Genomic DNA, 6,448 nt, shown 5'->3' on the forward strand with positions numbered 1-6,448 from the left:
TAACTTTCGCATACAAACTCCGTTTTTGTCTGTCTTTTTACCGTTGAGTTCCTATTAATGAGATCTTCAACTCTCATTTAGACCTCGTAAGCCAAAAACCGCTCGAACTAAAATTCGAGTTTCAGGTTGTACACTACTAAGCCGAAACTTCGAAAAATCATAACTTCCTCGTACGAAGTCAGATTTGGGCGTTCTTCTTTTGGACGCTCTCGGTTTAACGTCTTCTATGACTTTTGTTTAGATCACTAAGGCTAAAAGTCGCTCCATCGTAAATTCACTATTTACGCTTCCCGGTGTCGTGCTGGTTTTGCCGTAAAACTTCGACGAGCCATAACTTCTTCGTTATAACTCGGATTTCGGAGTTCTTTATATGTACGGAAACCTTGAGAAATATTCTAAAACTTGGTTAAGATTATTTATTATAAATAATCTTTTTCCTAAAATTCGTTTTCGACACTCATTGCCTCTAAATTGACTAGCCCAGATCTACGGGCGTTACAATTATCTCCCCCTTAGGATGATTACCTCCCGGAATCATCAACGAAACAGGGTTGTATAATGACTCCATACGTTATCTCTTCATCCTAGGTATTAATCGTAACTTATATGTTCCTTCAAATGTGTATCTAACTCTTGGTCTTCTTGACTGCAAGCAGTGCTCGAACTTGCACCTGCTCGTTAGACTCCAAACTATGACATTCGAGTCACAATCTCGATCCTTGATGGAGACTCCTTCTTCTTCATAGAAAGCTTAAGATAAGCTCCTCTGTTACTACAACGTACCGATGTGTCATATTCTAATGACCTCTCATCGTGTGCTTAAACTCAAATCTCTTAGAGTTAAATTCCAGAACAGACTATACCTTCCTTCATGTTCTAATGTGACATAATCACATCTTAAAACTTAGTATCTCTAGCTAGAAGCCTTTTTAGCGACAATCGCGATACTTCTATTGATCGCTTTGATTTCAATCTTTTGGTTTAAGTCGGACGCTACATCAAACTTGGTTCTCTGAACCACGTAACCTACTTATCGTAGTCGAACTCAATTTGATATGACCACTACGGTCGGAATAACAATCATCTTCGATGGTAACGACATACTCAAATAAAACGAAATCAATTACTAGCTTCTTGGTAACCATGTGACTTTCCTTGATCCAAGCGTGAGTCCTGTGCTTCCGGTAGTATAGGCCTCTACTACCATTCACACCTACTCATACTCGTCCCAAGTATTGTCTCACAGTTCCCCAAGTTATTATCACAAAAACAATTTTAACACATACAAATGTGTCCAAACAATCATATAATTTTTCCCTAGACTCTACTAGGACTTCCTCCATGCGTATCTTCAATCATCAATTCTGCTTCAACTCGGTTGGTGGTGGAAACTCCATACGATGGGACAACTTCAAGAATTACATCAATGGTTCCATCATCCTGCCGATCGAAGGTGTACTTCGGACGTACCGTACTCCTCTAAACGTACCGCTTGACATATTCTAAAGCCAAGATACCACTCTTACGATATCTTCCGATAGGTGTCATTCACTATCATAATCCTTTTCATTTCCTCTATTTACTCAATTCTCTATGAGTCTTTCACCATGTCGTTATTTTCACGGAAGCATGCATTCATTGCATCGAGACGAGAATATAGATAGAGAAGATTTAGACGCGTAATCCTGCTTATTACTCTGAAAAGTTACATGCGAGTTCTAATACCGTAATCAAACGTTTAGAAATCTGAACACATAAAATTTCCAGATCCGGTCGGCAACAGACCATAGATCCGATCAAACTATAACATCATAAAACATCACAATCATTTAGCACATAAAGCAATTTAGGCATCTTCCCTAAATGAGCTAGTGCTCGTGTCTATTTAGGTGTACTTTCCTAAAATTTATTAGGCACACTCCTCACCATCATTGCTTAGCATTCTAAGTTTAAGTCTAGAAATAAATCCATATTCCTAGTTCGCTTAAACTAATGCTCTGATACCAACTGTGACATCCCCATTTTCACGGCCAGAAAAGACCGATTTTTTGTTTATGCTTTATAAAAATCAGAGTACTTCTTTTAATAAAAATGTTGCGGAATTTGTTACCAGAAAAACATGATAAATACGTTATCAAAGCATTTCCGAAGAAATGTATTTTTATTCATTTAAAACATTTGGGATGTCATCGTCAATACAGAAACATAAGCATAAACAGAACTTACATTCATTTACACTAGTGATCTACATCTCTTTTAAATCTCTCAGTGCAAAGTAGCTTCGTATCGACACCTGTGATACAAATAAGCTTGAGTGGGTCAGGTTGGGAAACCTGGTGAATACATAGGGTTTTCAACCCACAATAATATAATTATTATATTTAAACATCAAACAATCAACCCGATTACCCATCCCCGTTATCTTCTTTAATATTCCTTAAAGAATTATCTTAAAGGTCATCTCCTATATCATATTTACCTCTCCTCTTTCTACCTCACATTTCCTTATATGCTCGTTCCTAAGGCATGAATACGTAGTTACAACGTCGCCTGAACTCGTAATTCATAGTAAGGGTTAGAGTATCATCGCATGAATATACAGTCACCACATCACCTGGACTCGTAATTCATCACCTACAGGTTATAAGTCTACAGGTGTTTCCACGGGTTGTCTAGAATATTCCATGGTCGCCATCTATACTCTAGTAGATGACTACATCTCCAAATTGTCGGACAAGGTTATAGTATCTTTCATCCTACATCACCGATTCATCATCACCTATCCATCACCTAATTATCATCACCCTCCTATCATCACCTATCTCTCATCATTTTATTTCATCACACACCAACTATTTCGTCTACCCATGTTTTATCCCAACGTATTTGTAGATATAAAATAAATATATATTTAAATCATTTAAAACATGTATAAAATCATTCATCCATCATAGAGAGCAAGTATTCAGATAATATGCACACATAGCACGTAATTTATATAAAATACTTCATATCTATGTGTAAGATGAAAGGGGCCATGCACTCACCTGTTAAAGTGATGATTCCAAACTCAGACAGCGCTTCGTTACTCTTAAAACAATTTCCTTCGATAAAACCTAGTATCAATACCACTAGGGTTTAGTCTAAGGTTAACCGCGACTAATTAATAGTCTAGCTATTATTATTATTATTATTATTATTATTATTATTATTATTATTATTATTATTATATAAGCGTTAAACAACACTCTTATATAACTCATAATAATATCCCAAATAATTGTTTTAAGGTCCTAATAATGTTACTATATATAATTAGAAGTTATATTAAAAATAGCGTAGGCGTAGCTCACTTACAACGAGTTTTTATTAAAAACCGGGGCTTCGCTGAAGCAGCGTTTCCGAGCCGAAAGCTTTTCTTCTCGGAGCCGTCGGGCGCTCCGGGGCCTTCTTCTCGTGCTAGGGAGGTTCCCTAGACTTGGGAGGGGTTTAGGGAGGTTAGAGAGAAGTTAGAGAGAGAAAGAAAGGTTTGAAGGTGTGAGGAAATTATGAAGAGTTCATCTCTTATTTATAGGAATTGTATAGTAAAGTAGTCTCCAAGCTTCGTCCGTAACTTTCGCATACGAGCTCCATTTTTGTCTTTCTTTGTACCGTTGAGTTCCTATTAATGAGATCTTCAACTCTCATTTAGACCTCGTTGGCTAATTCTCATTCTATCTCGGATTTACAAAACTGTATCGAATTCGCCGCGCTCGAAAAGTAGAGACTAAGCTTCGTCCATAACTTTCGCATACGAGCTCCGTTTTTGTCTGTCTTTTTACCGTAGAGTTCCTATTAATGAGATCTTCAACTCTCATTTAGACCTCGTTGGCTAATTCCCATTCTATCTCGGATTTACAAAACTGTATCGAATTCGCCGCGCTTGAAAAGTAGAGACTAAGCTTCGTCCATAACTTTCGCATACGAGCTCCGTTTTTGTCTGTCTCTTTACCGTTGAGTTCCTATTAATGAGATCTTCAACTCACATTTAGACCTCGTTGGCTAATTCTCATTCTATCTCGGATTTACAAAACTGTATCGAATTCGCCGCGCTTGAAAAGTAGAGACTAAGCTTCGTCCATAACTTTCGCATACAAGCTCCGTTTTTCTCTGTATTTTTACCGTTGAGTTCCTATTAATGAGATCTTCAACTCTCATTTAGACCTCGTTGGCTAATTCTCATTCTATCTCGGATTTACAAAACTGTATCGAATTCGTCGCGCTTGAAAAGTAGAGACTAAGCTTCGTCCATAACTATCGCATACGAGCTCCGTTTTTGTCTGTCTTTTTACCGTTGAGTTCCTATTAATGAGATCTTCAACTCTCATTTAGACCTCGTAAGCCAAAAACCGCTCGAACTAAAATTCGAGTTTCGGGCTGTACACTGCTAAGCCGAAACTTCGAAAAATCATAACTTACTCATACGAAGTCAGATTTGGGCGTTCTTCTTATGGACGCTCTCGTTTTAACGTCTTCTATGACTTTTGTTTAGATCACTAAGGCTAAAAGTCACTCCATCGTAAATTCACTATTTACGCTTCCCGGTGTCGTGCCGGTTTTGCCGTAAAACTTCGACGAGCCATAACTTCTTCGTTATAACTCGGATTTCGGAGTTCTTTATATGTACGGAAACCTTGAGAAATATTCTAAAACTTGGTTAAGATTATTTATTATAAATAATCTTTTTCCTAAAATTCGTTTTCGACGCTCATTGCCTCTAAATTGACTAGCCCGGATCTACGGGCGTTACAATTATCTCCCCCTTAGGATGATTACGTCCCGGAATCATCAACGAAACAGGGTTGTATAATGACTCCATACATTATCTCTTCATCCTAGGTATTAATCGTAACTTATATGTTCCTTCAAATGTGTATCTAACTCTTGGTGTTCTTGACTGCAAGCGGTGCTCGAACTTGCACCTGCTCGTTAGACTCCAAACTATGACATTCGAGTCACAATCTCGATCCTTGATGGAGACTCCTTCTTCTTCTAGAAAGCTTAAGATAAGCTCCTTTGTTACTACACCGTACCGATGTGTCATATTTTAATGACCTCTCATCGTGTGCTTAAACTCAAATCTCTTAGAGTTAAATTCCAGAACAGACTATACCTTCCTTCATGTTCTAATGTGACATAATCACATATTAAAACTTAGTATCTCTAGCTACAAGCCTTTTTAGCGACAATCGCGATACTTCTATTGATCGCTTTGATTTCAATCTTTTGGTTTAAGTCGGACGCTACATCAAACTTGGTTCTCTGAACCACGTAACCTACTTATCGTAGTCGAACTCAATTTGATATGACCACTAGGGTCGGAATAACAATCATCTTCGATGGTAACGACATACTCGAATAAAACGAAATCAATTACTAGCTTCTTGGTTACCTTGTGACTTTCCCTGATCCAAGCGTGAGTCCTGTGCTTCCGGTAGTATAGGCCTCTACTACCATCCACACCTACTCATACTCGTCCCAAGTATTGTCTCACAGTTCCCCAAGTTATTATCACAAAAACAATTTTAACACATACAAATGTGTCCAAACAATCATATAATTTTTCCCTAGACTCTACTAGCACTTCCTTCATGCGTATCTTCAATCATCAATTCTGCTTCAACTCGGTTGGTGGTGGAAACTCCATACGATGGGACAACTTCAGGAGTTACACCAATCGTTCCATCATACTGCCGATCGAAGGTGTACTTCGGACGTACCGTACTCCTCTAAACGTACCGCTTGATATATTCTAAAGCCAAGATACCACTCTTACGATATCTTCCGATAGGTGTCATTCACTATCATAATCCTTTTCATTTCCTCTATTTACTCAATTCTCTATGAGTCTTTCACCATGACGTTATTTTCACGGAAGCATGCATTCATTGCATCGAGAGGAGAATATAGATAGAGAAGATTTAGACGCGTAATCCTGCTTATTACTCTGAAAAGTTACATGCCAGTTCTAATACCGTAATCAAACGTTTAGAAATCTGAACACATAAAATTTCCAGATCCGGTCGGCAACAGACCATAGATCCGATCAAACGATAACATCATAAAACATCACAATCATTTAGCACATAAAGCAATTTAGGCATCTTCCCTAAATGAGCTAGTGCTCGTGTCTATTTAGGTGTACTTTCCTAAAATTTATTAGGCACACTCCTCACCATCATTGCTTAGCATTCTAAGTTTAAGTCTAGAAATAAATCCATATTCCTAGTTCGCTTAAACTAATGCTCTGATACCAACTGTGACATCCCCATTTTCACGGCCAGAAAAGACCGATTTTTTGTTTATGCTTTATAAAAATCAGAGTACTTCTTTTAATAAAAATGTTGCGGAATTTGTTCCCAGAAAAACATGATAACTACGTTATCAAAGCATTTCCAAAGAAATGTAT

Source organism: Lactuca virosa, chromosome 7 (genome assembly GCF_052849685.1).
Source record: "Lactuca virosa cultivar CGN04683 chromosome 7, Lactuca_virosa_CGN04683_v6, whole genome shotgun sequence".
Taxonomy (NCBI): domain Eukaryota; kingdom Viridiplantae; phylum Streptophyta; class Magnoliopsida; order Asterales; family Asteraceae; genus Lactuca; species Lactuca virosa.